The sequence below is a fragment of the Sapajus apella genome, unplaced genomic scaffold (assembly GCF_009761245.1).
Source record: "Sapajus apella isolate SASKATOON/1434 unplaced genomic scaffold, GSC_monkey_1.0 scaffold32, whole genome shotgun sequence".
Classification (NCBI taxonomy): domain Eukaryota; kingdom Metazoa; phylum Chordata; class Mammalia; order Primates; family Cebidae; genus Sapajus; species Sapajus apella.
Genome location: NW_022436972.1, coordinates 10,053,913 through 10,066,560, shown reverse-complemented (window position 1 = coordinate 10,066,560; position 12,648 = coordinate 10,053,913).

Sequence of the window (12,648 nt, the reverse complement as noted above, 5' to 3'; positions counted from 1 at the left end):
TAAGTGCTTAATAATTTAAGACATTTAAAAGTATTCCAGTAATTTCTCCGGTGCCAATAGTTAATACAGAGCCCGTCACTAACCTGGTGATTTGAATTAACAGCATTCAACAGTTTAACCCCAGGGAACTCGAGGAAGAAAGCTGCAGTTTGCCTGTTGCCTCATCTGGGCACAACGGCAATTCTCCTACAAGGAGTATTTGTAATGACTATAATGCCAGCAGGTCTAAGGAGCTAGGACTGTTCCTCAACAGCAGCTGAAGAACTCTCTTTTGTTTTCTTTTTTTTTTTTTTTCTTGAGACAGGGTCTCACTCTATTGCCCAGGCTGGAGTGCAGTGGCGGGATCATAGCTCACTACAGCCTTGACCTCCAGGTCTCAAGCAGTCTGCCTGCCTCACCTTATCAAGTAGCTGGGACTGCAAGCATGTGCCACCATGCCCAGCTAATTTTTGTATTTTTGTAGAGATGGGGATCTCACTATGTTTCCCAGGCTGGTCTCGAACTCCTGGACTCAAGCAATCCTCCTACCTCAGTCTCCCAAAGTGCCACCATGCCTGGCCAAGAATTATTTTAAATTCAGAACAGTGTAAGAACTGGATAAGACTTTGAAAGAATTATACAAAATATACTAACAGGAAATTAAAACATATCCGTAAAAAATCAAATTATAAATAATATAGAAGGTCAAGCTTAGTGGCTAATACCTGTAACCCCAGCACTTTGGGAGGCTAAGTTGGGAGGATTGATTGTTTGAGTTCAGGAGTTTGAGACCAGCCTGTCTGAGACCCCATCACAAGAAGGAAGGAAGGGAGGAAGGGAAGCAAAGAAAGAGCAAGTGAGCTGGGTGCAGTGGTTCATGCTTGTAATCCCAGCAGTTTGGGAGGCTGAGGCATGTGGATCCCCTGAGGTTGGGAGTTCGAGACCAGCCTGACCAACATGGAGAAACCCTGTTCTCTACTAAAAATACAAAATTAGCTGGGTGTGGTGGTGGATGCCTGTAATTCCACCTACTCGGAAGGCTGAGGCAGGGAACCCAGGAGGCAGAGGTTGTGGTGATCTGAGATCACACCATTGTACCCCAGCCTGGGCAACATGAGTGAAACTCCATCAAAAAAAGGAAAGAAAAAAGAAAGGAAGGAAAGGAAAGGAAAGAGGAAAGGAAAGGAAAGGAAAGGAAGAAAGAGAGGGAGGGAGAGGGGGGGAGGGGAGGGAAGGGAAGGGAAGGGAAGGGAAGGGAAGGGAAGGGAGAAAGAATACCCATGCATGGTCTGGCATGCTTCTAGTCGCAACTACTTGGGAGGCTGAGGTAGAAGGATCACTTGAACCTAGAAGTTCCAGGTTACAGTGAGTTGTGATCATGTCATCTCACCCTAGGTGGCAGGGTGAGATGGCATCCATCTGGCCAAAAAAAAAAAAAAAATATATATATATATATATATATATATATATATATAATATGTATATGTTATATATAATATATATGTGTTATGTATAATATATATAACATATTATACATATATTATATGTATATTATAGAAATTGAAGTATAGATCAGTTTCTATTATTACTAATTAATCCCTTTTCCCTAGGGAGACATTTCCAATTTGTGTTCCTCCAAACATTAGTGTCCGGTTTTTCTTTTTCATCCCCATTCCCCCGCTGCCCCACCCACCCCCCCACCCACGAGATGGAGTCTCACTCTGTCACCCAGGCTGGAGTGCAGTGGCGCCATCTTGGCTCACTGCAACCTCCACCTCCCAGGTTCATGCAATTCTCCTGCCTTAGCCTCCCAAGCAGCTGGGATTACAGGAGCCCACCACTACACCCAGCTAGTTTTTGTATTTTTAGTAGAGATGGGGTTTCACCATATTCACCAGGCTTGTCTCCTGACCTTGTGATCCGCCCACCTCGGCCTCCCAAAGTGCTGGGATTACAGGCGTGAGACACGGCACCCAACTCATTAATGTCCTTTTAAACATGACTAGGTTTGCATTAAAAAAAAAAAAAAACATTTTCTCTGGTCAGGTACATTTGAGGAACACTGTTTATTACTCCCTCTTAGGGTTTACAAGGTTTGTGTGGTAGCTTGGGGCCTCCCAGAAGAGGCCACAAAAATAAGCTACTGATTTATTGTGGGAACTTCCCATGAGATTAAGAGGGGCCTGCAGGGGGCGAGCAGAGCCCTCTGGACCATAATGTGGGTCTGACTCCTGTGAAGGAGAGAGGGGAGAAGAGAGGTTTGGATATGAAGAGGCTCGGACTAAGAAAGTATTCAGAAGGCTGCCTAGCAGTCCTCAGTCACAGTCACCAGTCAGAAGAATCCCAGCTCTCTTAGGAAGGGTACCCCAGCCATCAGGGGCAGCCCCTGAAGTACAGCCTCTGGGTGCAAACACAAGGAGGAAGTTCAGAGCACAACAGTGGGTCGCTGGTCCAGGATGTTCTCCGCAGGACATCTGAGGAGACTGTTATCACAGACACCGCAGCCTGTCAGCCCATTCAAGGCGGCGAGAGTTCTCACACTAGAGAAGTGATTTAAACCGTTTTAATCCATGCTTATTTGACCACACAATGCTTTTTGGCTACTCAATGACCCATGCTTCCTCCTCTCCCATGATAAAACATTCATCAGCAGGCCAGCGTGGTGGCTCATGCCTGTAATCCCAGTACTTTGGGAGGCCAAGATGGGCAGATCACAAGGTGAGGAGATCGAGACCTGCCTGACCAACATGGTGAAACCCCACGTCTACTAAAAAAAACAAAAATTAGCCGGTATGGTGGTGCGAGCCTGTAATACCAGCTATTTGGGAGGCTGAGGCAGGAGAATTGCTTGAATCCAAGAGGCGGAGGTTGCGGTGAGCCGAGATCACGCCACTGCACTCCAGCCTGGGCAACAGAGGGAGACTCTGTCTCAAAAAACAAAAAACAAAAAAAAAACCCACTTATCAGCATCTCATGGAGTAGTACAAGGTCCTTCAGAATCCAGCTGTGGGAACGCCGCACCAGGGTTGTAACTTAGTTCTTATTCTGATACTTTTTTTTTAATTGCATTTTAGGTTTTGGGGTACATGTGAAGAACATGCAAGATTGTTGCATAGGTACACACGTGGCAGTGTGATTTGCTGCCTTCCTCCCCATCACCTACATCTGGCATTTCTCCCCTTGCTATCTCTCCCCAGCTTCCCACCCCCCACCGTCCCTCCCCTATTTCCCCCCAACTGACCCCAGTGTGTAGTGCTCCCCTCCCTGTGTCCATGTGTTCTCATTGTTTTGTGGCAATTCCTCAAGGACCTAGAAATAGAAATTCCATTTGACCCAGCAATCCCGTTACTGGATATATATCCAAAGGATTATAAATCGTTCTACTATAAGGACACGTGCACACGAATGTTCACTGCAGCACTGTTTACGATAGCAAAGACCTGGAACCAACCCAAATGCCCATCGATGATAGACTGGACAGGGAAAATGTGGCACATATACACCATGGAATAGTATGCAGCCATCAAAAACGATGAGTTTGTGTCCTTTGTAGGGACATGGATGAACCTGGAAGCCATCATTCTCAGCAATCTGATACTTTTTTACTGTTCTTACCTCCCATTCCTAACGAGGCATTGTTTAAAGATCAGTGCTTGAAGAATAACCTTTCTGCCTTCATTGCAGTTCAGCAGGCACTGTTTCACTGCCCTGGCTACTTCTATTTCAGTTTCCTAACTTTCAAATTGATTCAAAAGAGAATCTGCAGGGATGTTAACTGTTGCAGCCCATGATGTGTGTTCATCCAGCCATTTCCTTTTCCTGGGCAAAAAGTGAAGCTACTTTCCCCAGCCCCTAAAGAAACAGAAATATGTGCAGTTCCCGGCAGAGGCAGTTGAGCTCCAGTGTGCTTTTTCCATGCTGTCTTACTCATTAATGTATCTGAAGACAAAGGCTTCCAGCTCGGCAGAATTGACAGATGGGAGCAGTCTGGGTCCCTGAATCACTGTTTAAACAAAGGTGAGCAGGCAAGCTGGTCAAATTGTGTTAAGCAATGGGAATTTGGGCCTAATTTGTATCTCAGCAAAGCCTCACCTTAACTGACTCATATTATAATCCATACACTAGAGAATCCAGAGGGGTATGTGAATTCCACAAACCTTCTTTCAAAAACCCAAAACCTTAGTTCTATCCTGTTGTGATGAGAAAGCCTCTCAATTTCTCTGACTTTATGCCAGAAAAGAGTATCTTCCATACTATATGAGCTCTGGAAAAGTCTTCTCAACAGTTTAAAGTCCCTTTTCTCTCCAGCTGTGTTCTGTACCCTGCCAGTGAGTTGCCTCACCCCCTTTGTTCGCTGGCCATGAGCTCAGTCTGACTGGTTTGGCTCCTGTGGCTTAACTGCTCCATAACCACAGATTTCCTTGCATTAGTGATTCTATTTCTGGGGACTTTGATGAAGCAGTGTACCCCTACCATTCTGCCACAAAGCTAAAGCTTTGGGCCTTTATGTCATCATGAAGTGGGTTTTGTTTTTCAGGAACAGAAAATCATTTTATTAAAAGCGCTTCTGAATTAGCTGGTCAGAGTGGTGCACACCTGTGGTCCTAGTTCTCTGGATGCTGAGGTGGGAGAATCACTTGAGCCTGGGGGACAGAGGCTGCAGTGAGCCATGATTGTGCTGCTGCACTCCAGCCTGGGCAACAAAAGTAAACCTTGTCTCCGAAAAAAAAAAAAAAAAAGCGAGGGCATTTTCGTTTGTGCACTTCAAAAGCAAGTATGATTTATGATACATTAGATTACATGCAAAATAAAGTTGTCTATTAAATGGCAGCTCAGGAAGAGTTCTCTTTTTAAGGCAAAAATCTTCTCTCTAAAGCAGATACACACATGAAAGCAGAAAAGACAGTAAAACCCTGGACCTGTCCTCAAAAAGCCATTGGGTCCCCACTACTCATCTAAGAAACTCCTTTTGTGTCAAGACTCTAACCAAAGTTTTGCTGTATCTCCCAGCTTCTTATACAGCAATAAACGTAATAATTATGAAGAAGATGAACTTTTTAACGGTACATTGCTATCATATACTCTTAATCTTCAATAGCGATGTTTTTCTTTTAACCTTATTGTATTCAAATGTATTTTGAAAAGCTTTATACTTCCCAGATATAGCACTTTGTAATTGATTAGATGAAGAGTTCGTGATTGTCTAGAAGCAGCATAATCCTTCCATTCAACCAACTAAATGTGATTGACTCTCTAGCATAAAGCCAGATGCTGGGAGTCCCAGGATGAAATGCATCTTCCCTGTGCTCTAGGAGGGGAGGCAGGCAAGTGGCAGCCAACCATCCTGAGGGACACTGACCCAAAGCTGCCAAGGGAGCCAACACCAAAGATTAGTTCTAAAGAATCACCTCAGAAGTAGCCAAGTGGTGTAGGGAAGTGGCAACTGTTTTTCAAAGAGAGAGACGTATGTGGGAGAGACCCAGGGGATGCAGAGTGTGGCCCACCTGGGGAATGACAAGTTAACTAAAGTGGGTGCTATTTGGGTGGGCAGGGTCTGGTGGGGGAAGGGCCTGTGAACTCTGTATTTTATCCCAATGTTGATAAGACATCGAAGAATTTGATGCAGGAAAGAGAGATCATCAATTTCATTTCAGAAACTCTGGAAACAGGAAAGAGGAAACTGAAGATCAGTGAGACGGTTGCTACAGGGATTGATGCAGATGAGAAATGACAGGCAGGGAGAGCAGGAGGTACAGATAGAGTTGGACTCAGGCCCCAGGGACATCACTCCTGTTACACTTTATTTCTAGGAGAAATTCTAGTTTGACGTTTCATCTCAGCTTTAAGCACCTTCTCCAGCCCAGCCCTTGCCTTAAATGTCAGAACTGTTGTATAAAATTGTCCATCCCCAAAAGACAGTATGTCAATCTTCCCAAGTACTTTCCCAGCTCTTGCTTGTAGTGCTTGAGGGGGAAGGAGAGAGAGGAGAAACAAGGCTGAAATGAGATGTTGTGCTATTATTTAAAGGCCTAAATCCCTATGACGCCTTTCTATTATCCTCAGTCATCCTAAAATTGTGGTGTTCTCAAGACAGTCTGCAGTTTGTGACCAGCAGTCAAACTTCTTACCCAGGTACTATCAGGTTTAAGACACATAACAAGGTGAATTCTTGCTCTTTTTTTTTTTTTAAGCATTAAAAATTTTCCAGCCAGTCATGGTAGCTCACTGTGGGAGGTTGAGGTGGGAGGATGGCTTGAGCTGAGGAGTTCTAGAGCAGCCTGGGTGACATGGTGAGACCCCGTCTCAACAAAATATCAAAAAATTAACCGGGCATGGTGGCACATACCTGTAGTCCCAGCTACTAGAGAGGCTGATGTAGGAAGATTGCTGGAGCCTGAGAGGTTGAGGTTGCAGTGAACCTTGATTATGCCACTATACTCCATCCTGGACAACACAGCAAGAACTTGTCTCAAAAGAAAAGAAAAATCCACACAATCGGACAGAATCTCAGATCACTGAATTCCCATGGGCTGATATATGTATCTGAGAGAACATACATTCAATTGACAGGCATTCACTAGCTATATATTCTAATATGTGTTAGAACATAGGCAATTAGCATATCACATCCATTATTTCAGGAATATTACTGCTAAGAAGAGTCTAAGTTAAAGCAAGTCATTTTAAAGGTGACATCTAGATGTGGCAGAAATGGTAAAAATGGATCAGTAGCTCAAAACTGAAAAACACTGACCCGACCAAATTTATCATTCACAAAAAGACAGAATTTTGAGACACTGAGATGTCCATTTTGGTAAACACAGACTGTTTATCAACACCGAATTCCCCTTTTGTATTGGTCCATTTTTTTTTCTTTACCTGAGACTGGGTAATTTATAAAGAAAGGAGGTTTAATTGACTCGCAGTTCCATATGGCTGGGAGGCCTCAGGAAACTTACAATCATGGTGGAAGGCAAAGAGGAAGCAAGCACCTTCTTCACAAGACAGCAGGAGAGAAGGAGCACATGAAGGGGCTTGGAAAATCCCTTATAACACCATCATATCTCATGAGAACTCACTTGCTATCAGGAGAAGAGCATGGGGGCAACTGCTCATAACCCAGTCACCTCCCAGCAGGTCCCTCCCTTGACATATGGGGATTGTGGGGATTACAATTTGAGATGAGATTTGGGTGGGGACACAGAGCCAAACCATATCACCTTTCCTCCCAAGCCTGCAGCTAAATCATATCTCCCAGCCTCCTGCAGTGAGAATGTGTGTGCCCTCCCCCACATTCTCTCTCTTTCCTCACCTACCAAATACAAGAATACAGTGGGGACTCCAAGAGAAGGATGGTCACATGGAAGCAAAGCTCTCTTTCCCCAACACACACTGGAGAGTGACTTGAGATAAGTCTTTATGGCTGTGGGTCACAGAGATTTGGGGATGGTAATTTAGGGAATTAGCTTACCTAAATGCAACCAGCATCACACAGGTAATAGACAAGTTGGAATTATGACCCAGGTGTCCTCCCTAAGGGTCTTTGTTAAGAATAAATTCCTTGGTGAAAGGAGGAAGCCAGTACTCACCTTTCATTCTCAGTTTCAATTCTCTTAAAAGAATGAGATGCTGAGAACACCCAAACTGCAGAAAGAACATTTCAAATGATGCAAATTTAAAGTTAGTACTGTGACCCTGAGATACTTATCTCCACAAGTTGATATCAGGATGTTATCATTTGTTTCCATTGCAGACTAAAGCAAGGAGAGCAAAGCCTTTCCAGAAGCGTTGAGCTTAGTCAGATGAACCCAAGCTGACTCCATTCCCTCCCCTCAGCACCTGACCCAGACATCTATCCAACATCTTATCTCCAGTTCAGTTTGAGGCTAGGGCAGCAGAGCACAGAAAGCATCTTGATAGTACTTTCCTCTCATGTTTGAGTCTAACTCCAGCCTGAACTTCTCACAGAAGCAAGGCGACACAGAAGCACAGCCCAGCAGACAGTAGGTGCCAAGCGCAGGCTTCCACTGTAAGTGTCCTGATGCGCTGTCTCCATTAGCTGAGTTTGGGTTTGATAAAGACCAGGATCGCCTGCCCTCGCAGCCTTGAAACTGTGCAACTTTGCAACTGTCCATGCAATTAAAAGGAATTCCATTTGTTCCACAGGCAGGGGTGCACACACACACACACACACACACACACACACAGGCACACACACATATATATGAATGCATATATGTATGTATGTATATGAATGCATATACAGTATATATGTATATATATGCTACAACTAGAGCCCATCAGCAGATTTTCTGCTGGGATTGTAGTTTTTGGTATTCTCTTTCTCCCTTTGCTAACAAACCAGAGGGAGAAAGAGGCGGTTTTATTTTTGAATGTGATAGCCCATATCCCGTTCATAAAGATGGGAGGTCTGCAACGGATGTAAGTCCCTGTCCTACAGGTAACATTTAATAGTGCAGGGAAAGTGCAATCAATGTCAAGAGTAAACACGGGGAAAGGGGGAAGGATATTTAGGATAAAAAGTTAATATAACTATAAATCAGTTGAGAACATTCATGCACTTGCAGTGAGTGAGCTGAAACTACATAACTACCCACCATTCCTGTGTGTTTGTTGCAAAGTGGGAATAGCTCTCCCTTTCAGCAGTTAGCTAGTCAAAGTTCATAGGTAGCAAACAAATTGATGCAAACAGTAGTGTCTTGATTGACATGAGCAAACACACGGAGATGCGCAGCAGGATATCCAGCCAGAGTGAAAAGGAGGAGAGACAACTAAGGAGAAGTGAGTACCTGCAGGCCTGGGAAGACACCTACTAATGGGCAAGTGAACCGGCCCATCAGCTCAGTCAATCAACTCACCTGCCTCAGAGAACTTCATCTTCTTCAAGGACATTCCACCCACAGACCCTGCTCTTTGATTCAGTTACCCATGGCCTCCTTCCCAGGTCCCTTGTCCTGCTTCTCCCCTTGGGCCTCTCCCCTCGTTACTCGGGCTCACTGTGCACTGACCATTTAGTTTTTCAAAACTTACCGTCAAGTATAGGAATCACTGATGAAAGACATATTAAACAACTTGCTGCCCAGAGTAAGTTTATATTCATCCTATGATGAATGGGGCATCCTCCCTGGGGTTAAAAAAAAAAAAAAAAAGGCAAAACAACTCATCCTGGGAGACCTGGGTCTTGCACACAGGCCTTGCCCTGGAGCCAGGATGCCAGTGGGGCCACAGGCATGAGCTCTGAGGAACGCCTCCCCTGCCTCAGGCCCCATCCCCACTGTCCACACATGGAACATAAAGCCTGGCCATGGCATTTTCAGCAAAGAGTATGCATGTCCATTTCCAAGTTTTAGTGGTAAAACGTCTAGATACTTTAACTCTGGAGGCAAAAACACACTAGAGAAACAGAAATGACTGAACAGTTTGAATGTATCCATCTCATTTCTTGGGCTTTTGCTCCAGATAAAGGGTTGGCAAATGCTGTTCCTGTAGTTCTCTCTCATGGCCCACTTCAACAAGGGCATCTACATTCATGGGCATGCATGAGTTCCTCAGAAAGGCCTGGATCTGTCTGAAGCCACAGGTTAAAGAACCTCCAGAGGAAGACGGGCGTGGTACTCCCACACCCATAGCCCTGTGTGAAACAATTTCCACCGGCTGACAAGGAGTGGGGTAGGGAGGAGGTGGAAAAATCAACAGAACAGATAATCATGGTGTATTCATATAAGACAATATAATAATATAATTAACTAGGATTCTACTTATTCATATAATACAATAGTAAAAATAACTAAGATTCTACTTAATCATATCATCTCTAAAAACAATGCCACCTAAGATACCTATCACTGAAGGATATGAGAAGGAGTCAATAACCATTACATTTTAAAAACAAACATTACTGTTTATGGACACATTCTTATGACGTATAGTCATGCATTGCTTAACGATGGGGATATGTTCTGAGAAATGCATCGTTAGGCAATTTCATGGTTGTGTGAATATCACAGCGTGTACTCACACAAACCTAGGTGGGACAGCGTGCTCCACACCCAGGCTGTACGATATGGCCTCTTGCTCCTGGGCTGCACACCTCTACAGCATGTTTCTGTACTGAATACAGTAGGCAGCTGTAACACAGTGGTAAGTATTCATGTATCTAAACATATCTAAATATAGGTAAGGTACAGTAAAAATACAGGATTATAATCTCATGGGACTACCATCATATACACAGACTGTATAAAAACTATGCACAAATTTGTATAAAAACTATCACAAATTTTTCCCTGACCAAATTCAGGGAAAAAATATAATAGTATAAAAGAAGGGATAAATAGGCTGCTATTTCCTGTGAAACTGGGCGGGAGATACACAGGTGATGTCTATATTTCTATTTTTAGATAAAGTGTTTCAGAGACATGAAAAAGCACTAAAAAATGGAAGTCTAAGCTAAGGGCCAGGCCTTTGCCATCAGTGGGTGTGTGTGTTGTGGGGCGGGTATGGGGTATGGGGTATGGGCAAACCACTGTCGGCAAAGAACATAAAAGTTACCTGTTCAGTCCTATAGTATGATTTTGCCATTAAAAGTCTAAATTTTGCATTTGGTTTTAGAAACAAAAGCTCCTTTGTAAAATAATTCACAGTGGAGAATCTATTTCTGCAAGGTCCCCTTCTAACTGACACAAAACATTCTAAAGAAAGAATATTACCAGTGAAAGAAAATGTTACTTGTCTGGGTCCATTTCGAAACAAACACACATATCCTAGGAAAGCGATCGGGCAACACAAATGGGTAAAGAATGAGAGGAAGCTTCCCTGGCCATGTCCAAAGCTTTAAGGCTTGAAAAGGACAAACACAGCACTTCTGCCACCAAAACCCTACCCAGAATTGCCCTCAAGCTGGGCATGGTGGCACACATCTTAGTCCCAGCGACTTGGGAGGCTGAGGTTGGAGAACAGCTTAAGCCTGGGTGGTCGGGACTGCAGTGAACCATGATTGTGCCACTGCACTCCAGCCTGAGCAACAGAGGGAGAGGCTGCCTCAGAAACCATTAAACAAACAACAACAATAACAACAACAAAAACGGAATTGCCCTCTCCCACTCTCCACTGGGGAGGGAGCAATTTGTCTGTCACATTGCAAAATACAAAAGGATAGTTGGAAAGTTCAGCGTGTTCATGCGGTGAACAGGAACATATACAGTCATAAATGAGAGTATGAAATAACAAGTTATTCATCACACAACATAAAAACAGAATTCAGGGTTAATACAGGTCCTGTATCCCCTTTGTGAACTGTGTGTAATAAATGTCAAAACATTTAGGGAAATGATTTCTTCATCAGAACCAGAAATGGAGACACCTTGAAAATGTTTATTTGCAGGGAAAAAAAAAAAGTGGGGGAGGGTGGAGAAATTGCTAAAATCTTTTAAGAACTTGTGGGTACTTTAAAATGTGTTAAAGTCTTCATAAACTATGGTTGTATTTTTATATTTATAATTTCATTAGAGCTTGAAATAAACAAAATTTGGAGTGATTCTCATTTATACTCATTCCACCAAAACCCATCTGAGTCTAATCTCTTCTATGTAAAGGAATCTAGAAGACATGGATTTCTTATCTTCTTGACAGGTTTTGGAGGTAGAAAGAGCAAATCATGTCTGCAGGACTGCCCCATGGAGTCCCCTCTCCAGGAGCCCCTGTGCAAAGCCACCCACAGCCCAGAGGGCTCAAGAAATACTGGTCCACGGCTACTAATTCTGGTGACAACAAGAGCACAATGCAATATTCACATTTAAGCCCCAATAAGCACCAACCACCCTCAAGGCCAAATCTACTCATTTTTTTTTTCAGTCTTTAAAAGAAATTCAAAACAATTGTTCTATTTTCCATTTTACCCATCTTACAGCCTACATAAAAGTGCCATTGAAAAGTAACATATATAGGCTGGTTGGATGCATCAGCTCACACCTGTAATTCCAGCACTTTGAGAGATCAAGATGGGTGGATGATCACTTGAGCCCAAGAGTTCAAGCCCAGAAGTTCAAGACCTGCCTGGGCAATATGGCAAAAAAAATAAAAAATAAAAATAAAAAAAAATAAAAATAAAACCCACCTCTACAAAAAATAATAATAACACAAAAAATTAGCCAGGCGTGCCGGGCATGATAGTTCATGCCTATAATCCCAGCACTTTGAGAGGCTGAAGCGGGCCAAAGAGTTGAGGTCAGCCTGAACAACATGGTGAAACTCTGTCTCTACTGAAAATACAAAAGAAATTAGTTGAGTGTGGTGATGGACGCCTGTAACCTCAGCTACTTGGGAAGCTGAGGCAGGAGAATTGCTTCAACCAGTGAGGCAGAGTTTTCAGGGAGCCAAGATTGTGCCACTGCACTCCAGCCAGCGTGACAAGAGTGAAATTCCATCTGAAAAGAAAAGAAGAGAAAAAAGGGAAAGGAACCGAAAGGAAGGGAAGGGAAGGGAGGGGAGGGGAGGAGAAGGGAGGGGGAAAGGAGGGGGAAGGGAAAGGGAAGGAAAGGGGAAGGGAAGGTGAAGGGAAGGGGAGGGAAGGGAGGGGAAGGGAAAGGAAAGAAAGGGAAGGAAGGGGGAAGGAAAGGGAAGAGAAGGGAAAGGGGAGGGGGAAGGGAA